The 23208-nt window shown below is 42.6% G+C and overlaps 1 protein-coding gene across 11 annotated transcripts in view; it reads right to left on the bottom strand.

Annotated features, from left to right (window-relative positions):
• TENM2 (teneurin transmembrane protein 2) overlaps positions 1-23208 on the bottom strand; it is a 1145520-nt gene that overhangs the window by 451075 nt on the left and 671237 nt on the right. Inside the window, exon 1 of one of the 11 annotated variants that reach the window (XM_081034977.1) lies at positions 18346-18435. The exons of the other annotated variants lie outside the window; for them this stretch is intronic. The gene's annotated coding sequence lies outside the window, so the exon portion shown is untranslated. Of the gene's footprint in view, positions 1-18345; positions 18436-23208 lie in introns of those variants that run through there. 11 annotated transcript variants of the gene reach the window in all.

The raw sequence follows: 23208 nt of genomic DNA, 5'->3' as shown, positions 1-23208 counted from the left end.
TAGTTTTTTTTTTTGTAGTGAAATATGCAAAACATAAAATTTACTGTCTTAACCATTTTTAAGTGTACAGTTCAGTGGCATTAAGTACGTTCACATTGTTGTGTGACCGTCGGTTACTCTCCATCCCCAGAACTTTTTCACCTTTCCAAATGGAAACTCCATACCCATTAAATAATAACTCCCCATTCCCCCTTCTTCCCAGCCCCTAGCAAGCATCATTCTACTTTCTGTCTCTATGAATCTGAGTACTCTAGGGACCCTATATAAATAGAATCATACAATATTTGTTTTTTTTTGTGACTGACTTATGTCACTTAGCATAATGTCTTCAAAGCTTATCACGGTGAGAGGCATGTGTCAGAATCTTTCCTTTTGAAGGCTGGATAATATTCCACTTAGAGACCACATTTTACTTATCCATACATCTGTCCATGGAGGATTGGTTTATTTCTTCCTTTTGCCTATTGTGAATAATGCCGTGAACATGGGTCTACAAAAATCTGTCAGAGTCCCTGCTTTCAGTTCTTTGGGGAATATAGTCAGAAGTGGAATCATGGATCATATAGGAGTTCTGTTTAATTTTTTGAGGAACCTCCATACTGTTTTCCACAGCAGCTGTTCCATTTTACATTCCCACCAGCAGTACACAAGGGTCCCAATTTCTCCGCATCCTTGCCAACACTTGTTGTATTTATGTATGTATGTATGTATGTATGTATGTATTTATTTATTTATTCATTCATTCATTCATTCATTTGATAACTGCCATCCTAACAGGTGGGAAAATATAGTTCCCAAAGAGAAAAACTGAATTGAGAAATAGCCATCCAGGGCTTCTCTTAGGATAAAATAACTCCTTACTCTGGCTGCAAGGTCCTGGATGATGCGTTCTCTGCAGAGGCGTCTTGAATTTCTTCTCGTCTCACTCTGCCTCCACTACTCATGCTCCTCTCCACGTAGTTCTTAAAACGTGTCAGACTCTTCCCCAGTTGTTTTCAAGGCTGGTGTGGACTCCTCCTTTCTGTCTCAGCTTCAGTACTGCCTTATCACCAACAGATCTAGTGGGTCCCCTCTCCGGAATGCCCTCTCTTCTCTTCCTACTCTTTTCCCACCTAGTACTTGTATCAATGTGCAATTATAATCTTGTGGCTCATGTGTTTATTTCACTCTTCTTCTCTTTACCGAGGAGTAAGTAATACCGCGGGAGAAGAACCCAGCTCTTGCTGTTCACTGTTCCATCCCCAGAGTCAAGCAGAGCGCCCGGCACTTCGTAGGGACTCTATAAATATCAATTAGATGCATGACTGAATTACAGAAAAATGCAGCCCTACGAACAGAACTTGGTAGCAGGCACCGCTGATGATAACCTCACTGAGTTCTGGGAAAAGGTTGGAAGGAACATCCCATGCAGATATCCAACAGCCCTGGCAACAGGCACCCTGCGACTTGGGCCTGAAAAAACACACACATCTCAATAACAATGGGATCAATTTTGACATTAACACGGATATTACCAAAGCCCAAGAGATACATTAAAATTCACCCAGCTCCGCGGCAGATAATATAAAAGCTCTAACTTGCTCTCCAGAAACAAGAAACTTTCATTTATGACTTCCCAGCTCTTGCTAATCCTGTCCATTATGCGCAAACATTGCATTTTACACAGGATGCGAGATCATACAAGAGACTGATGTCATAGTTAGGCACAGAACCAGCTGGCAGGTTTCACACTGAAGGCCCCTCTATTCAGCAGGCACAAATCAAGCTCATGACGCCTTTTTTTCCTTTTTTTTTGACAGATTCCTGCCTGTTCCTCATTATGGATAGATGAAAGAAGACAACTCCACATTCTGGGGCCCAACTCTGACCCCCTGCATTTGCAAACTCAGTCATTTGTAAACGAGAGAAACACATCCTCGCCTTTACCCGGAGGTGAATGTTTACTCAGAAAGGTGACTTCTGACATAGACAATAATGTCAGTTTTCCATCTGCATATTTTAAGGTAATGCATCCTTCTTGTAAGTGCTTTCAGTTCAGCTTCTTGGTTTCTCTCTTTCTCTGAGCCCAGTGACACCCAGACCTCTAGGTCTCAATTTGAATAACTTCCTGGGAGGAGTGAAAAATGCAGGCAGGCTTCTCACCCAGCCCCAGGACAGGCACTCACGTTGCTGAAAAGTGAGCGCTGACATTGTAGCCCTTTCATCTTCCTTACTCCACTCTCCTAGACGAGCTAAGGACTAAAGGCTCACCCTGGGCTGTGGATGAATCCTCCTCTAAAATGTGGCTTATCCCTGGAGATCTCTCTGGAACATTTGCTCAGGTAGCGGAGCCGTTCATCACCATAGCAATTTGCCTGGTCAGCTCCATCCATCAGAGCAGAGAAGTGTGGCTGGCGGAGGGGAGACTCCTGGGAGAGCGCCCCGTGGGCAGGTAGAGAAGGCACATTCATCCCCAGATCATAAATATGCATCTTGGCCCTGATCTTCCTTCTCTGCATGAGGGCGATAGACTGGAGACTGCAGAGGCAATCCTCAAGGCCCACAGTCTCCAAAAGCCCATGTTCCGCCTAAATGAGTGCTCCATTTAGATCTACACAGGCAGGAGTTTGTGCCACATGCGACTCAGTGGACTGTCTGAAACACAAAAGCAAGCTGAGAGTTCTCTCTTGCTTCTAGACCACGAAGCTTACAAATCACTTTCAACAGATGCCTATTTCTTGAGAAGCTACTATTCACCAGGTGGGCTCCAACAATGAATAAGACAGCATCTCATTCCTTGGAGAGCTGACAATCTAGACAATTTAAACGAAATTGCTAAATTAATTTAAATAGGGTAGAAGAAGCACTATGGGAAAAAAAAAAACAGATGGTGCTATGAGCGCAGGGAAGAGGAACCTTACCTAACTGTGGGAGGGATGGGGGGGTCACTTAAAATTTCCCAGGAGAAGTAAAATCTGGACAGAGACATAAAAAACAGATAGCAGCTTGTAGCTTAAAATCAGGGTAGAAGAAGTGGAAGGAAAACTTGACAGTCTCTCAATTTTATCCCCTAAAATATATGTATATTTTTTGCCATAGCTGGAATGTTAAGTTGAGAATTTTCCAGCGTCTCCCTGTCAACCAGACCCTATCTCAAGATGCCTGTGGTAAGAAGCAAAAATAAGAGCTACAACATGGGACATCAGCAGGAGTGGCTTGGAAATTCTGCCTTTCATTAAGACACCTTTCCCTTAAGAAAGCCTAGATTAGCTTGTCAGTTGCTCATTGGCTTCTTCGCCAGGCAAGGATAAGAGAGCTAAAGGAAAAAAGGAAAAAAAAAAAAAAAAGAAAAATGTTCCCTGTAAATTAATGTTTGTCAAGTTCAACAAGTGGGAGAGTTGGGGAAGGCTTAATTAAACAGACAATTGAAAATGAGCGGAAGTTCAGTCGACATGGGAGAAACATTGCAGATGTTAGAACAAATTCATGAAAAGTTAGAAGTACCCACTGCTATTTGTCACTAATTCAAGGCATAGATGATAATGGAGTTAATGAATTGCCCCCCAATTTGGTGTTAGCATGACTTTGGGCCTTAAAAGATGCCGAGCAATTGAAGATAATGTTGTATCCAGGCAAAGCATCTTTCTTCTTTTTTCTTTTTCTCTTTTCTTTCCTGGTCTTCTGTTCCCCATCCCACCGGAAACGTGATAATAATTAATAATAATAAATAATAATAATAGTAATAATGCAGTCCCCATTCAGCATGCAATACCTCAGTATCTCAGCGGGTTTCTGTGCTTGGGGTCCCCTGACATTTGCTGATCCTTTGGAAGCGGGAGGGTGCAATTTCAAACTCTCAGCATAAACACTCTAATGTGAAGAACAAAATGACATGGACTTATGTTCTGGGAAAAGCTTGTTGGTAAAAGTTGTGTTTTTTTATGGTCCACGCAGGTCAGAAATAAAAAGACACCAGACAGGATGGAACACGAACCAATCTATCACAAAAAGGACTTTTTAAAAGATCTTTTTATAGCATTCACTTGCTTGGACCATATTTTCCTCCAGGCAATGAGCCTTACATCGGCTGCCTTCAAAGACAGAGTTGGAATACACTCTTTTGCATCTTTGAGTGCCAATATTTAATAGTGTGTGCCTTAGGGCCACAGTCCTGGTTTCTGCAATTGCTCTGCAGGGAGAAGGTAGGCTAATGAGAAAGTGGGAATATGGAATTTATAAGCTAGATAATCAGCACTGATGGAAGAGGAATAAAGGGAGGAAGAAAACAATAATCTCTGAAGTTCAAGTGGATTTTGGTAAAGTGTTTCCTGTGTGGCAGATATTCTTTAGACCAAAACACAGCAGCTTTTGGAGGGTAAGATGCAGAGGCCTTAATGTAACTCTGGTAACATCGACAGGAAGAATTCTGATTGCTTTGCAACCTCTAGGTAAGCTTAACGAAACATCTTTTGTTGGATGGTTTTAGAACTGGGTCAAAGAAAGGGGAACAATACGGTGAATGCTCATACTACTTTATAATGGATTGAATACGTCATGGCAGTAAATCTGTAACTGCCTTAGCCGCAGCACGGAAGTGAACCAGCACAGCAAAGCATTTCTGATAAACACGGTCGATACCAGGAGACTATCGAAAAATTGGCTTTTCATCCCTCCCTTCACCATTACCCACTGACAACTAGGACTCTGCATATCAGGGCACCCATGTAAGTCACACAGCATCTCACATAAGCGAAATCAATGTATGAAGATGAGAGGGAAGGGAGACAAACAACTCTCTGGGGCAATAACTGGCCATAACAAGCATCATGCGTTATTTTGACCTTTAATGTAACTTCTTCTGCCTGAGAAAGAAGTTCTAATGCTCTAGGCAGGTGGAAAACAGATGATTCAATGCAGTTAAATTCTCCTGCATCGGACAGGAGAATAAGGTGCTTAGGATGTGGCAAGGGGTGATCCTTTTCCTCCTAAAGAGCTGGTCGGATTCTTAGCTCATTTGTAGAACACCTCAGATGGCTATATGCATGTGAGTGCACGCGTGTGTTTATGTGTAAGAGAGACAGACTGTAAATTAGTTCCTTTGATTCCCTTCCAAAAAGCTATCTGAGAATCAAGAACAATGTGTTGTTCAGGCTAGCCCAAGTCAGGAGCACGACTGCATCTGCTCAGTTCTCTCCAGCCGAGGAGACGGGTCCTATGGCACTCAGAGCTCATTGGTGCAAGTGTGCTGATGAGTCCAAGTTGATGAAACTTTTCCAATCAGCGATATTGCTGAATGGGGCCCTTCTGGCACTATCTCCGTGTTTCCATCTCTCACCCAGCAGATATGTGATCACTGTTGGGTGCCTCTGGTGTGGGAGGGGCAATGTCACGGTCACGTGCTCTGCACTGCTGCTGAGAAGCCTGGGAAACTCCGGTTTGCTCAGAGGGCCCCGTGATGGGTTCTGATGCTTCATGGAAGGCCACTGGTCCTCTACGGGCTGCAGAGGAATCCGTGGGGTCCTGTGCTGCTTAATTTTAATCTTGTGTTTGCAATTTATTAATAAACTAGAGTTGAAATATTTATCAGTTATAGAGACAAATTTTCCTTTTGCATTGCTACTGATATTTTCACAGCATGTGATTTTTTGGAATGGTTTTCTCTAAGAGCAGCCCATAATCCTCCAGCTAAAGAAAAACAACGTTGGGCCTTTTTCTGGAGTGACAGAAAACTTTCTTGGAGTGATCGGTTTGGGACACTTGTTTATGCATTCATTCTGCAAAATATTTGCACAGAGCCGACCATGTACCAGGCATCGTTCTGGGTCCATGGTATATATTTTTGAACAAAACACAGAGCGTTTTGTGCTCTTCTGGAGTTTATGTGCTAGTGGTGGAAGCAAAGAAACAAAAACACGATGACACAACATGTTAGAAATGTTAAGCGGCATGTTTGGGGTTTTGGGCTCTTGGCTGAAAGGCTCACTTCGTTCACTTTAAAAATGAGGTTCATTGTAGGTTCACTTTACAAATGACCGAAAAGAGGTAAAGCAGTGAATTTAGAAGGGAGAACACATTCACTCACTGTCTTAGCCCTAGAGAGTCCTGGACACAGAGGCATTCAATGGGTCACTTCTTTGTTGGGAGTGTGAACAGAGCAACAAGTGGCCGGCTGCAGGGGGAACAAACTCTCTAGGGAGAGACGCTCAGTCCACCAATGGCATTTAGGGCAACCTAAACTCAGACTGATTATTGGCCTTAGGGTAACAACCTCCTATTCCAGAAGTCAAAATTCTAGCAAAAGTAAAGTAGGAAACAGGGAGAAAGGGAACACCCGGGAGAAGTACCAGCTGCCTGCCACCGGATGTCAGAACCGAAGTCTCCCTCCCAGAGACCAGAGAGCAGCAGGACTCTGCCTGGGTGCCTGCAGCCTCCAGCAGGGTAATGAACTCTCTCCTTGTTTGACATCAAATAATCACAGAGAGTGGTCGCCATCCTGAGCAACGAAAGATGGGATGACTTTATTTCTTTTCCTTGCAGAGGAATGTCCCAGCCTCCTATTCAATGGTGGGAGAGAAGCCACTGATCCTGGGGAAGGAAAGCCACCATGTGCCACACCCTTTGGGAGATGAGGAGTCAAGTCATCGAGGACAAAATGCACCGCGCAAAGTTTTAATCGGCAAAGAGTCAGGAATCATGTTTTACTGACTAAGTAGTTTAGGACCGTCCAGCTACTCTCTCCAAATACCCGTAGCCACTCCCCCGGACAACCATGCAGAAGTATAACCAGTTTCACATTTCTGAATATTCATCAAAAATGCAAAAGGAAGAACAGATATTTGAAAAACAAAATCTATTTGAAAAAAGCATTATTTCACACTCTGAAACTAAAGAAATCTGTCTCTCGGCTGGGGCTCAGCCATACCTTTGGAGACTAGGCCTTGTGTCATTATTGTTGCAGGGCATGCAGGTTCATATCTCTAAGAAACAGAGGCTATGATCTCCCTTCAGGTCAGACAGCTGGGAACTGGAACCCACCCGACCCAAAGGGAGCTGATTCACGTCCCTCCCCAGCAGGGCACAGCTTCCAGGCACATCCAGGCTTGTCCATCACAGCGCTGTCTGCATTCCTGTTCCATCTGTCCTCGAATCCCTGTGAGTCTCACACCCTCATACCCTTACTTCCCCATCACTCTTCAGTGTTCCCGGGAACTGATGACTTTATCTTCAGGAAATCTTACGACAGACACTGTGCACAACTCAGGAAAACCTGCTAATGTTTCCATTTACAGAATCCGAGTCCTAATAAATGTTGCCCTGTACAGAATGTAAGTCCTAACAAACAGCAAACACTAATAAGAGCTAACGTTTTGTATGGAGTACTTGCCATGAGCTGGGCACTTACAAACACTTACTACTGAACATTGAAATGTGCTAATGTTTTTGCATACATTGATATCATTTACGCTCCACCACAGTCTTGTAGTTATAAACCAGGATACTGAGCCACACAGGGGTTGAGCAACTTGCTAGTTATCTAACAGCTAGTAAGTGGCAGAACCGGAATTTGAACCCAAGACTTTGAGTCCGTACTTTTAACCACTGTATGCTATTGCTACCCACGGTGAAAAGTATTATGTATCTATAAAATACAATATCCTTATGCAAAGTATTAAGCTATGCAAAAATAAAAGCAGTGTGGCGGAAAGACGAAGAGAGTAGGGTCAGGAGACGGAGAGCTACCTGGGCTGTAGTTTTAGCTCCAGCTGGACCTTAGCAGTCAAGGTCACGACATGAAAGCAGATGGGTCATGTGAACAGAGGTCATGAAGGGCACTATTTAAAAAGTTGTGGTCAGGGTTTAGGCAAACCAGAAGGGATGGTGAGATGCTCTAGGGCTAGTCGAAGAGGGAAGTCATTGGCATTCAAGGGGCAAGGAGAGGGAGGGATGAGAGGAACCCAGAAAGAAAGGAAAAACAACAACAACTGTATGAAGAGGGCCGCCTGAAAGGGCTTGTATCTCAGGTACAGGGAGACAGTCAGCCGGGGCACCGTGACTAGGAAAAGGCTGGCAGTAAGTGCCCTGCCTCCCTTCCCCTCAGCCTCTGGCCTCCTCCCATTGACTAAACCCAGTTGACAGTTAGAGGATAAGGACACCCATTGATGTCACCTATGTGGTCAGCTTTCAGGACAGACAGCAAGGTCACAAAGGGTGGAGGGACGTGTGAATGACAAGCAGAAAGTATGCAACACAGTCACTGCCGTGATAAACGGGGACAAATCTTAACCTTTCTGGGACCCAATTTCTTTATCATTATAACGAGACAATTGGAAGGCAATTTATGCTGCCTTCCAGCTCTGACATTTTAAGGTTTTACGAATTTACCCTCCGCCTATTTCTCAAGATATTTGAAGAATAACTTCAAAAAGTTAAGTATAAATGACAGCCCCCACAATGTGAACTCTAGTCGTATTCTGCAATATCTCTGCCCTGTGTGGTGATGATAGCATGAAGGGGCATCTGGCAGAGGTGGGAGGGCATTTGCTGTTCTAGAAAGTAACCATGGTATTGTTACATGATTGAAGAAGAGGCTTGAGAGTATAAACACTGTCCCGACAAAGGAATTAACGTATCACGAAACCCCTCGCTGTCTTTGTGAAGCAGAAGAAAAGATATACAAGTAAGTACTGCCAAGCATACTTGGTAAACCTGCAAAGAGACATGTCACATGCTTTCATGGGAGTCTCTGTTGTGAAACTCAAACCCCATCCCTGTGTTCTCACAAAGCACCAGTGGCAACCTGCTGTTGGAGGTATGACCTTCGTTGGGGGAAAGGCAGGAATGGGATTGGGAGGAGGGGATCAGACTTCCCTAAATTGTATGGGGTGTATCCAAGTAGACTTTACAATGCGCTCCTGGGTACTTGATAAGCTGTTCTTATTCTAAAGGTCTCTGGCTGGTCGATGCTTGAGAGAACACTAAGCTTGTTCAAACAGAAGAAAACACAGGCTCTCCATGAAGACATCTGCCCTCCCTAGCTTCCGGGGACATATTTGCTTGCTCTTGAAGGCTGAAGAAACTGACGTGTGAGGATTTCAAGGATGCTATAACTTTTTCCCTGGCTTCCCTTATCCCTTCTAGTCAAATAAATGGAAACTAAATTGCACCATTATGGAGCTATCCCTTTGTTTTCTCTAGACTCACAAGAGGCAAAATTAACACTTTATCAGAATTATTGATGATTTTCTTCTTAAATGAGAGGAACTCACAGCATCTCAGGGTCCTAAAGGTAGGAACGAAATGTGTGTACGTGTTTGTGTATGTACATGTGAGTGCATATGTGTGTGAGTGTATGTGTGTACGTGTGTGTAGGTGTATATATATGCACATGTGAGTGTATATGTGTGTGTGTACGTATGTGTGTATGTGGGTGTGTAGTAGAAAAGAGAGGAGGGAGTGCTCAAGTTGAACAGCTCTACACAGCTGTGCCTGGACCGAAGTGCAAACAAAGAAGTGAGCAAAACATATGTGTATATATATATATATATGCTAATATATATATTATGGACAATATGGAGGTAGGTAGCAACCAGTATTTGTGTGGCTGTGTCTACTACATAAGACAACTACAGGTCATATACATAAGAAAATCAAAGCTTGAGACATGAAGTGAGTTGAAATATCACCATGTCCACTTACTAGTTGTATGACTTTGGATGAGTCCTTTGCCCTCAGTTTCCTCATTTACAAAGTGAAGCTAGAAAAATAGTGTCAACTACACAGGGTTGCCATAATGATAAACTGAGGTCCATTTGCTAACAGCAATACGAAATACTTTGTAAAACATAAGTAGCCCTAAAATGCAAGGGCTCTTTATTACTCCATTGAAATTGACACGACAGCAGCACACCCTTTGAAGGTAAATACTACACCTGGAGAAGTGTCAGCAAACCCAGCCACCTGCAGCAGAAGACACCAGGAGTGTCTTCAAAAGCTCTTCGGCATACTAAATACCAGATACAGATAGCAAGAACAATGCACGTTTTGAAGAAAAGTTCGGTTAATAGAATGATCATTTCCCCTTTCTTCCATTTTGCCTGTTTAAGCAAATATCTTAACACAGAGCTACAATCAAGGGTAAAGCCAATCAATGCACAGAGAGCGACCGCACATGGGTCTCTGGAGGGTAAAAAAAATGTGACCGATGAAGCGCGAGTAACTTGAAAGAGTATTTCGGCAACTGACACAAGATGCTTGACTTAGATGTTTACAGTTAATAAATCCCACTTTATATCTATTTTCACAGAATATTATTCTGGTGATATACCTGGCAGCCATGAAGGTGGCAGAAAAAATGTCAGCTCGACAGCCTGTTAGGAATTAGAAATTACACCCAGTGATAAGAATCCACGACTACTGTAAGAGACCTGCGTACAAGAGCAGTTTCACTGCCAAGTCCCCCATCTTTTCCTAAATATCCACCAACTACTTTGTCAGTTAGATCAGGTCATTGCAAAGCCCTGTCTCCCTCAGCCTTACCCAGCGCCTCCATCACCACCTTCCCATGGAGAAAACTCACAGGCTGAGGTGAGGTGCCGCCGAGCCTCCCTACGAGGCGGTCGGGCTTTGCACTCAGTCGCGCCATCCACACTGATGGAGAGGCTGGCTTACCACTGGCATAAGCTGGGAATGGGATGCTCTTCTTTCTGTGTCCCCTCTAACTACAGAAAATCCCCAGCGGCCCCAGGCCGACACAGCTGAGGCCCTCTCCAGCTGTGAAGGAAAAACATAATAGGCAATATCTGCTCTCCCTCTCCTCCCTTTTTTCTCCCTTCCCTGTAGACAGACGCAGCATGAGGTTGCTGAGGAATTAGTTGCGGGAGGACGCCTCCCCCGCTGGCAGCCAAATGCCAACTGCACGTCCTGCCCATGTAATGTGTCTGACATTTCTGCATCTCTCTGGGTTAACACTGTTTGACACAGACTTTTTGAAATATTTCTTTAAAAGGTTTGTGTGTGTACGTGTATGCACACACACACAATTTCTGTTGTGTCACTGTATGACTGACTGTGTGTGCTTACTATTATTATTTTTTAAAATTATTCTCTCAGTTGCCGACACATCTCTGCTTTGGCATTTCCACTTAGGCAGAAGTAATTGGTTTCAGAAGGCTGAAAACCCTTGTTTAAAACCATGTGCACATTCCTGTTGATGGATGCCATAAAATGCTCAAATATCATCTTCCTTCTGGTAAAATAAGCGTTAAAATCCAGAAGGATGACATGTGACTGACAGTATGGCACACTTACATTTTAACTACCTGTTGTCAAATTATTTTAAAGCACGTGCCAATGAATAGGGTCCGTTCTCCTTTTGGGGCACCTGTAGCTAAATCGGATCTGAAAGGGAGTCTCTCTCTCTCTTCCTGTACTGGAAAGGACTTGTGTTCCCTAACGTGCAAAGGGTCAATTAAGCCAAGGTCTCTCTCACTCATGTAGGCTGCAGTCTCTGATGGAGAAGAGGACAAAGCTATCCATCACATCTGGCAAAAAGGTCTAGTTTTAGCCCATATCCAGAGAGCAGGGCTTATGTTCTCTCGATGTTTTTGCGATTTTTTTTTTTTAAGACTATCAATCATGGCATGGCTGCTGAAGTGGACAACATGGATGATATCAAAGGAGCAGTGAAAGAAAACCTTACCAAGAAACAATGATCCCCAACTCCAGATGGTGTGGGGAAGGCAACCGGATGGCTGTGTGTAGCCACAGAGGAACGACTGACTGGGCACAGAAGCAGGGAGGCATCACTGCCCACGCCATGTGCCACAACAATACCTGCATGTTAGGAAGCACAGAAGGCGCGGCCACTGGTTCACTCTTCAGAGGCCCCCTTGGAAATGTGGGGCAGAAATCCCACGCACAGATTCTGTGAGCGACACCCATCTCGAGGCAATACGGCAGCACAGCCATGGATATGAACTCTTCTCTCAGAGTACACGGGTTCAAATCCGGCTTTGTCCCCTACTAACTGTATGCTCTTGGGCAATACTGTGCCTCAGTTTCTTCATCTGTTCTATGGGAATGACTACACAAGCTACCTCCGAGGGTGGTTATGAGGACTGAGTTAAGACATGCAAAAACACTTGCGCCATTGCCTTTTACAATCAGTATTATTAATATCCTGTCTTTTCCTCATGACTCCCCACACAAGTAAAACTAAGTCCCACTCCATTCTTGGTTAGATACTGTTGTCAGAAATTTCTTCTCCACACTGAGCGCAAATTAAGCTCCCTGCAATTTCAATCGATTTTACTCCAGGTCTATTAGGAAAGGCAGAGCCTGGGTAAGTCTCATTTCTCTTCCCCTGACAATTGTTCACAATATTGGAGACAGCTGTGATGTATCCCTAAGTCTTCTCAAGACCAAGCCTTCCCAGTTTTTAACAACTTTTCCTTGTATGGAAATTTCCCCAGATTTTTCTTCATCTTTATCCCCTTTCCTTGATTCCAATTTCTCAGCATCCTTAAATTTCATCCCATCAAATAAGACAGACTTTTCTGGGTGTTGCCTAGGAATGCAAACTATGGGAGACTATTATCCTTCTTAGCCCAGATATGCCATTTCTTCAATCTCAGATACCATCAGGTACAGTCAAAATTTATATTCACATAGCCACCCATCCTTGCAATTATCCGGAGGCTAAAGAACCTTCTGAAAAATCAGTTCACAGCTCTCCTGGATAAAAATCTATAGCTGGAACTAAGTTTGCAAAAACACCTGGGTGATCTGTCAACCTAAGCATCTTATTTTTTCCAAAGAAATTCAAAGCGCTCAATGACTTATCCAAGGTTCAAATATACATGGATCCAAGAGTTGAGCCAATATGAAAGTATGGGCTAGTAGTTTCCCAATGCCTCTCTACGTGACCAGCTAAAATTTTTTTTCCTCATGATCTCAGTATAACCCAGCCTATTTCTTTTCAGAAGAGATTCACCAGGAGTGCTTGGTAGTTTTCCCATCACAGTAAACCAGTGCACTTGACTGGTCACCCTCCCCCTCCTGCTTCCCCCCCTGCATTGAGAGAGAGCTGTGTGTAAGTGTGGGAAATAATAAATAAGCAGAGTGTTGTTTTGGAAGGGTGTTTCAAGAAGGGACCTGAGAGCTGGTGGAGAACTTTGTATATGTCTTTATAATGGCAATCCATCCTGGATTTCTTAGGCTAAAGACTTCTTATCTCTTGTGTGCCCTTGTGTGTCTGTGTTGTTGACACAGCAGAAGTATGCCCTCCAAGAAGACGTTTATTCCCATACCCTTCTTGACTGTACTGAGTGACAGATGACCTGGAGCAACGAATGGAGTGTTCACTTACTCCCCTCTAAAAGGAAATTAATAGAAATCTGCTTTCTATAAAATGTGTGTGTTTGTAGCTTTAACAACAAAGCAAAGCAGTGCGAATGCTGCTTTTAAAATAATTTCTTATCCTGGAAGCAGTTGTAATTCAAAGTAACAAACAAGCAAAAAACAAAACAAATCAACCTCAGGTCACTGGATTTGCTGGACCCTGTTTAACATGTAAGAAGCTATTTCCCTGATTTTCTCTGCTAAAACGATCTTTCCCTTTTCATACTTCATCTTGCTTAATTCTGTCTTACATCACATATTCCACTATAATAACTGTGTGCGTATGCCCACTCCCTTCCTAGACTGTAAACGTCCGAGGGACAAGGACAAATTATCATGTTGCACTCTGCCATCGTGGCGTCTTTCACAGTGAGACCACCTCCTATTGGTTCTCTCAGTATCACTCTTTATCCTCTTTAATATGCTTTATCCACAAGGCAAGCAAAATTGTCTTTTAAAAATGAATCTGATCATTACATCCCCTTCTTAAAAATGTTTTGCTGGCTTTCCATTTTTCCAAGGATAGAGTCCATATCCCTTTAACGTGGTCCAGGAATTATTGTAAGATCTGGTCCTTGACTATGTCTTACCATCCGTCTCACTCCTTTCACTCCTCTCTCCTGCTCCCTCCTTCTGTCCCAGCAACGCTGTTCTCCTTTCAGTTCCTGGAACACACTATTTTCCCTCCCAGTCCACACATACCCTCCTTTCCCCCCTCCCCAACCCCTCCTTCTGGTTGCCTCCTATTAATCACTTGACTTCTTTAGGGAAGCCTTTCCTGATAATCATATTCAAGTCAGGTGCCCCTGATGTTAGATGCTGTTGTTCTAGCCTAGAAATTTTCTCCAAGACCTTCCCAAACCATATTTCTAGATACGCTGTAGAATACGTTATAATCGCATCAGCAAGTGTGAAGGCCTAAGTTCTCCGAAACCTTCTAAAGAGTCATAGAACTGAGGGAAGAATTCCATTTCCCTCTTGGAAATAAAATATCAGTCCAGACATACTGAAAGGAGAGAGGTGCAGCTAAAATATACCATAATGCTGAATCAGCCACCCACATCATCTTTACTTAAAAGAAAAAAAAAGAGCCCCAGGCTAGTTAATGAGTTTAATATTCAAAGTGGCTCCCAGAGGCTTAGAGAGAGGCTCAAAGTGTAGGTGTATTCCTGCAGTCAAGTGTTTTCAATATTCCATTTGGCCATCCTTGGATGACTGCCTCTGTGGTATATCGATCATCCCAGCAGAAAATGTCAGGTCACCTCAACCATCCCCTTAACCATCAGGCTCATGACTTCAGAAGACACTGGCGTCAAAAGAAGAGGACTACTGAAGGGTGACCAGGGCAATGCTGTCATCAAGAATTAGTACATCAGGAGTTGAGAAGAAAGAGGCCAACTCTGAGAAGTGGTCCCCTTGGCCCATGGGAGCCCCTGGAGCCCTCAATGCTTTAAGCACATTTATATGAACATCAACTGAAACACATAAGAGCACAGGACTTAGTCCTCCTGGAGTAGGGGCCGGGGAAGAGAGGTGCAGAAATTAAAGTCACTGAGTACCTATTTCTGCTAAGGGCCTCACAGCTAGTTCATCATTTGATTCTACTTGTCGCTTGGCTCATTCTTCTCTCTCCAAATAGGCTAACTTCCCCCCTAAATAATGAACCAGTACTGCAATTAGTCTCCTTATCCCTTTTTGTCTTTAAAAAAAAATCACCTCCATTACTTCGGACAAAGGCTAATACACCTGATCAAAGCACAAGGCAGATTATGATGATGGTAATGATTTTATCAGAAAGGGCAACGTAGCGAGGGATCAAACCCATTCCAGATCCCAAGTTCCTCTCCCCGTTTCCTCCTTCAACAAAAGGCGAGGGTCTCCTTAATGACACACATGGTTTAAGAGATTTGGGGTAAAAAAAAAAAAGATATTCATTAATATAGATAAACAACGATAATGCAAGTGACTGATTAACTGTGTCCCCCTCCCCCATGCTGGAAGGTGTGGGTCGTAGGATTCGATACTGAATTCATTGAACGATGCAGCCTTTGTAAATCTCTCTCTTCCCCTTGAACTTTTATTTCCTTGTGTTCAATTTATTATGGATATCTGAACACTCTTTTTGCCCTAACCCACTAAAGTATAAAGTCTTTAGAGGCAGGAATCATGTGTTATTTATCGTTCTATTTTCACCAGTTCTTAGTACGACACCTTATATAGTCCTGGTCCTAATTTTTTTTTTTCACTTTTGCCTCAGTTTCTCAGCTACTGTTACAGTACAAGTCAATTATTCCAAGAGAGGTAATGAAGTCAGCCTCACGTTTCGTTCCTTTAAAACTGAAGATGCTTATCAGAGGATAAGGGAGAAGGAGCGATGGTAGAAAAGGTAAAGGGGATCCTATCTATGGTGATGGAAGGAGAACTGACTCTGGGTGGTGAGCACACAGTGTGAGATATAGATGATGGATTATAGAAATGCACACTTGAAACCCAGGTAATTTTACTAATCATTGTCACCCCAATAGGTTTAATTTTTAAAAAGATTCAGAGGCTTATACAAAAACACAAATTATTCTTATTTTCATGAAAAACCAGGTTTTACCGTTGTAATGTGGGTCAGTGACGCTTATTGGAATTACAAAAGCCTTGCAATACATAACCATAAAATAACTTAACCTCAGTGTGGAGTAAGGCCAACTGCATATGCTTTTCTTACCAATGAAGAGAATTAAAAAAAAAACATAGGAGACAAACGAAGGAGAAAAATGTGCTAATGACAACAAGCAATTGAAAGAAAAATAGGAAATGAATTCTTCAGTAGGGAATAGTATAGAATAGTACCTTTTCAGAAAGCAAATTTGATGGGAGGTGAGATTATGAAAAGGTAAAACTAGACTTTTGTCCTTGAAATCTTTAAGGGAAAATGATCACATAACTAAAGGTTTCTGACAACTGGGAAATAACAAGAATTAACCAAGAGAAGCTTCATAAGGAACTGTGCAAAGAACTGAGAACATACAGACAGAATGAACTGAAATAAAATGCAGCATGTCACTTGAGATTATAAAAAACAGAGACAGGAGCAGGAACCTACACTTACTCATTAAAAGAAATTTCAGAATGAGGATTACCTGTTGCTTTTCTAATTCGCAAAATAATTAAAAATAAAAGTCATAGGATCCTGATGACATTGAAGACCAACTCCGTGGTAAATAACCAAAAACAAATTCAGTTTTTTGTCCCTTCAAATTAATGAGCATCTCCACACACTCATGACGAAATGATTCAGAAAAGACCTCATCACTGTGACTGAAATTTGGCAAAAGTATTCACATTTCAGTGAATATATAAGCTTGAGGTATTACAGCCCAGAGGCATATCTTTAAGAAAGTTATAGGGGAACATAAATAGATTCTTAGAATAGAAATGGCTCTTTCAGCATAGGTTAATGGAAGATATGTTATCACTAATGTGGGCAGGGAAAATGGAGAACTGATACATTAGGTTACCCAGGCTTGATAGAGAAATTGCCAGTCTTTATGGAAGATTTGCAGAATATTTTAAAAAGATACAGAAGGAAGGGCTTTGCATTTTTCAATGCGTCTATTTCTCTCCATCTCTCCTGTCAGGCCCACATTCTAAGTCAAGGGCATATAGAACTTGCCCCGCTAATTCTTCCTTCACACATTGGCTAAGACGTTGTGTTTTCATTTTTTGTTTGTTTGTGTTGCTTGGCTATTTTCTGTTTTGTTTTAATGCAAAGCCGAGCACACTCCTGCAGCCTTAGGCCCCAGACAGAAATATAAATATACTCTTGACAGACTCCAGTTCTTCACTGCTCTTTCCACAATTTCAGTGACTTCCATATTTATTTAATATCCATTGTCTTAGCACAGGCAGCTCTAACAAATACCGGAGAGTGGGTGGCTTAAACAATAAACATCTATTTCTCACAGTTCTAGAGGCTGGGAGTCTAAGATCAGGGAGCCAGCGTGTTTGGGTGTTAGCGAAGGCCCTGCTTTGTAGACCGCCAGCTTTTCCTTGTGTCCACCAGTGGCAGAGAGAGAGCTGAGCTCTGGCCTCTTTGTCCGCTGATAAGGGGACTAATCCCATCCTGGGGACTCTACTCTCATGACCTCATCCAAGCTTACCTACAAAAGGCCCCACCTCCAATTACTATCACACTGGGGACTAGGATTCAACAGAAGGATTTTGTGGGGAGACACATGTGATCCATAACAGTCAACTTTCCTATAAGTGCAAGCTCCAGGGAGACAGGGAACTTTTATTTTGCTCCCCGCTAAAGCCTGTGTGCCTTGCCACTGTACCTGGAACACTGTAGGCATGTCATAAAGATTTATGGGATGGTGAAGAAAATATATTCCTTTCTCTCTCTCCATATGTATCTTGTAGAGAATATATATGTGTATAGATACAGTCTGGAGAAGAAAACATATTTTCTCTAGAGGACACTATAGATGACCCAATTACTAACTGGGAGACATGAAAAAATGAATTACTGTAAATGATGTTCACATTTCCATGTTCCCACGGAATATCTTCTGAGGAGCTAATCATAAAGAGTTCAACTCTCTTTACATGTTTGTAATTTAGCTCCAGTGTCCACATAACTCAGGATGAAAATAGACAGGTGTCCTATGAGTTGTAAGTGGCCTGGGTATTAGCACAGATTTTTAAATAAGCAAAGCTCTCGTACATTTGTAATTAGTTCTACATAATTTAGAAGTTTGTGAATCTTGTCTCTCCATCGTGTTGCCCTCAAGAAGCCACGATTTTGTCATTCGTCTTTTCACAGTGCCCACCCTGGTGTTAAGCATACATCAGATCATTGATACATTTGCCATGATCTACGTATCAATGCTAAAACTGGGTTGGAAGTGACCTTGGGGCTGCTGTAATTTAGCAGAGAATATTTCTACAGGAAAGAATCCTAGAGCAGATACAAACCTCAAATCCATTTCAAGTGGCGACCCTGGGGACTTCTGATATGTCTGGATGGTGCACAATGGGGCTTGTTGTGGAAGCTCAGGACACATGCCCACTTTTCTGGTGGAGAGTTAGAGGCTGTCTGGCATCGTGGGGAGAGCCTACACTTGAGTTTTGGCCTCAGAAACATTTCAAGTGAGTTGCTCCTTTATAAGTCTCGGTTTCCTGATTAAAATTCCTGCCTCAGCAGTTGTTGTGAAGTCTGAAAATAATTCATTGAAAGTGATTAGGAAAGTTTGGGGCACATAAACATCTAATAAGTGGCAATAAAGAACTATCTTAGAAGACATACGTCCATGCAAAGAAACGTTTATGAATGTTCATAAAAATGGAATAGCCTCAGGCTGGAAACAATCCAAATGTCCATCCACTGGTGGATGGATAAAGAAAATGTGGTATAACTGTAACTGTGAAATACTATTCAGCGATGAAAAGGGATGGGCAACCCACGCATGCCACAACATGGATGAACCTCGAAACCATCATGCTACATATTGTACAATTCTAATGGTGAGAGGTACCTAGAAAAGGCGCACTTTGAGAGACAACAAGGACATCAGTGATGGCTTAGGGCTGGGAGTAGAGATGAATAGGAAATGGGTAGTCGGGAATTTTGGAGTGATAGAAATTTTCTAAAAGTCGGGGATGTTGGTGGTTGCACAACTCCATGAACTTGATTTAAAAAATCATAGACTTGTACACTTATAATGGGTATACTTTATGGTATGTGAATGATACCTTAACAAAGCACGTGGTTGTTTTTTAAGGACTATTAGAATGCTGAGGGAAACCGAGGCAGTAAGAAATCTCCCTGTACTTCACAGGAGAAGAGTTTCAAGTGGAAGATGGAGCTTTGCACGGAAGCTGCAATAGAGGCAGTGGCTTTGCCAGGCAGAGTGACACTGACTCCTGGGAAGTATCCTGATACCTTCACAGAGCTGGCGATCAGCTGCGATCATACGTGAGGGCTCCTGCAGCCAATGCCCATGGAACTGCTGGCCAGGGGAATGCTGCTTCCCTCACGGGCAGCCAGACAGCTGCCAACGGGCCTATTTTGAAATGAGAAATTTTGGTGCTCCACATTCCTGCTTTCTAGCCTCACTTTCGGTTTTCAACTCTTTGTAATTATTAACTAATGGCAGGCAGCTAATTTGAGAAATATTTGTATGACTGGCTGTTCTGATGAGAACCTATGAAGGAGTCGTTGCTTGTTTCCTGTCTAGAGAGGCAATTCAGAGAGAGACAGGAGATGTCGACATCAGTGCACAGTGTTATATGGAGACAAAAAGGTACCTGGAAGACCATCAGTCTGCCACAAACATGCACGTCCCTATAGAATGGGGAATAATTGACATACTAAAATCTATAGGTCCTAGGAGAATACTAAACCCATCATATTTTTTTAAAAGAGAGATAGAGAAAGTGCCCACAATACATCAATTAAAACCTGCCATTTTCCTGAAGCTGTCAGCTGCACAGCGTCTGCCAGAAGTCCCCCCTTTTCTCAGGGCGTCTTGTAAATGAGCACCTGGGGCAGGCAGAACTATTAATAGGTGGAGGGAATGATATAAAATGTCACAATGCACCTTTCCAAATAAAAACGTGTCCAGACTTCTCTGAGAGGGAAGCAAGAGAGGAAAATGGCCCAAAGTACTTAAGAAATTATTGCATTTTCCTTTTTTGGAACTCATACTATATATTACAAGGCAGAGCTTGTCACTTCTAAGCTGTCTGGCTTCTCTCACTGTAGTTCTAGAGAGCCCCATAAGTCACTCATGGCTCGCAGTCTTCTTGCTTCATTCTTTTCACGAGAGGAGCCAGAGAGGCACTGCTTCTGTTCTAACAAGGAGAGTGTGTGGGTAAGGGTGTTGCCTGTCACCCAGGTACGGTGGTGAGAAAATATGGGGATTTCCTGACACTTCTGCTGCTGGAAGCCTACTGCAGTTAAGGAAGGCGACCTTGGGACCCTCAATTCGTGAGAACTTCACAGGTATACTCAACATCCCCCAATAGGTTTCTGGATTGATTTTAGAATAATCACCACGGATTTCTTTCTAGCATGATGCTTTCCTGATAGGACTGAATACACACACTCTCTATCTGGAGAAAATAAGCTTCAGTTCCTGCTGATTTCTAGAATTTCACCTTGAAATTCAAAAGCTGGGGGAGCACGGGCAAGTCACTTAATTGCTTTAGACATCAGTTCCTCCAATTATAAACTAAGATATTCCCACATAATGATTATTCAAGGTTCCTTCTACTTTTAAAATTCCTGGATTGTATCAATGAGGTAAGAATTCTGCCACTGGAACAGACTCAAAAATGCTCTCAGTGAGAGGTAAGGTCAGTGCTCATGGCTTCAGTAGAGGCTGATTAAAAAGATCTGCTTTCCCCCCCCACTTTGTTAATAGCAAAGGTTGTTCTATTTCCTTCCAACCAAACTATCAACTTGCAGTTGCTCTAATTTAAGTTTATTACTCTTTTGTCTCGTCAATAAGAACATAATGGTGTCCTTAAAAATAATGACAGCTTATTATTTTTTTTCCTTTGAGATTTATCTTAAACAATTCTCTTTCTTCCTAATGAGGCTGATCCACGTTTGCAGTGACATATCATGTTCTCTTCATGGGAAGCTTTGCAAACACAGAGAGGAAAAAGATGTGTGCTTTCTTTTACGTAGTATTTATTTTTTGCTTCCCTCTTGTCCATTCAGATAATTGTCTTACACATCATTTGAGAATCCTGGTCTGTTTGCAATGCAGCACATGTTAGGGACAGGGCCTCTTTTATGTCCTTTTATAAATGTGGTCTTTCCCGGTCACTCAGTATACTCGTACTGGAGGCCCCGGGTCCCCATGTCTCCTTCTGCCAATGGTAGGGGCCCAGCAGGTTTAAAGCTTTTTGATCAAGTTTCATGCAGGGAGACATTATGCATTCACTGTCCTATTGGAACCGCCACTGAGGCACCAGTAGTGATTAATTACTGGACCTTTAAACTCTGGCCTCTACGACACCCTGGTATACTCCCAGGCCTTACACGAAAAGAGAAAAAGAAATGTGTGCATGTTTATTTTTTTTCTTCAGTGTTGAGATCAGTTCAAAGATTTGAATTGCTAAAGATTTGGTGGCTCGGAATGGGTGTCCCGTATTCTAACAACTCAGATGCCTCACCTGGGTGATCTGGAGAACACAGACATTCAACTCCATAAACACGATTCCCTTTAGGTCACTGCTTCCTCCCCTTTCCTCACCGGGTTCCTCTTCCCCAGTTCACTCAAGAAAACCTCCCTCTGAATTCTCCACTTGATTTGAGAACTTTAATTGGGCTCTGATAGTAGCTTCTAGCATACCAACCATATGGACCTACACCTAACAATCACCAGTGAAAATGTATTGGGGAAAGAGTCTTAAAAGTCAGGAAGCACTATTTTTAGGACTAGCTTTGTGACTTTAAGCCTGTGAACTTCAGTTTTCTTTTTGATATTAATGAAAGGGTTGTGCTAACTAATGTTTAAGGTTCCATCCAATCTAAATTCTGTGCTAGGTACTATAGGAATAAAAATGAAGGTTGACAGGACAAGCAACAAACGACCTTGCTGGGAAAAAGAGAGTAAGTGGAGAAATGTGGGAATAAATTAGAGTGATGGTCCAAACATAAAAAAGTTTCAAACGCTCAGCATAAGAAAACACTTGTTCCCAAATGGAGTTTAGGTTCCTGAAAAGGAGGTCCATGCTTAGTGGGGCAACATGATCAGGAGACTGTTGTTGGAGAAATTGACCAGAGCCCGGACTTTAGGCATGGTGCTCATTCATTGTTTTTTCATTCAACTGAAACAGAAAAGGGAGACTCTAAGTTCCATAGGGCCAGGGACCTGTTTGTTTATAGGCTTATCTCAAGTTTCTAAAAGTAATCACAAGGGATGAATGGATGCATGAGTATTTAATTTTATAGACAGCAACAAAACTCCTGTTTGATATATTGTGCATAAGGGACTAAAGAGAATGAAGCGTCAGTGAGGCTTTTTCTTTTTTTTTCCTTTATTTTTCCTTGAGAGATGAGGAGAGGGTCAGTGACACTGGCCTAGTTGAGAAGGATTGAGTTGTGGAGCCTGGACACATCATCGTATTTTTAATATATTAAAATATGAGGTGATAGGAGAATCTAGAAATGAGAAAAGATGCTGTGATCAGGTGGCATATATCCTTGAGAGTAATTTTTGTAGAGGAGATAGCTGAAGCAGGTTGGCTGTAATACTGCCACTTCTCAGACATGGCCCATGATTGGAAAATCCTAAAGAACTATAAACTCAAGTGCTAAACCCCGAACTCACAAGTCAGTGTCTCCACTGACTCCCTTTTGGAGATCATACATTGTATCTTCCTCTCTAATTCATTCTTCCTTAGTCATGGGCTTCTAAGTTCATTCAACAAATCTTTGTTGAGTAGCTAATCAGTGACAAACACAGTTAAACGTGCTGGAGAAAACGGATCATGACACAGAGTCCCAACTCTCACGGAGCATACTTTTGTGAGTAAAAAGATTCGGAAGAAAGTAGAATATCACCATGGAAAAGAGAGTGACTGCGTGGAGATAGTGAAATCACTTCAACTAACGTCGTCAGGGAAGGTTTCTGAAAGCAGGTGACATCTGAGCACACACCGAGCTTCTGAAATTGATGAGAAGGATACAGCACAACTATAGGGAAGAAGTATGCCAGGAAGAGAAAACCCAGGTTTTGGGATGGGAAGGAGCCTGGCACATCTGCCGGGTCTCAAGGAGGCTTGTGTGGCTGGAGTCCCGGAGGTGAAGGGGGCTGTGGGGCT

The sequence above is a fragment of the Rhinolophus hipposideros genome (genome assembly GCF_964194185.1).
Source record: "Rhinolophus hipposideros genome assembly, chromosome: 23".
Classification (NCBI taxonomy): Eukaryota; Metazoa; Chordata; class Mammalia; order Chiroptera; family Rhinolophidae; genus Rhinolophus; species Rhinolophus hipposideros.
This window is presented reverse-complemented; position numbering and strand designations above follow the sequence as displayed.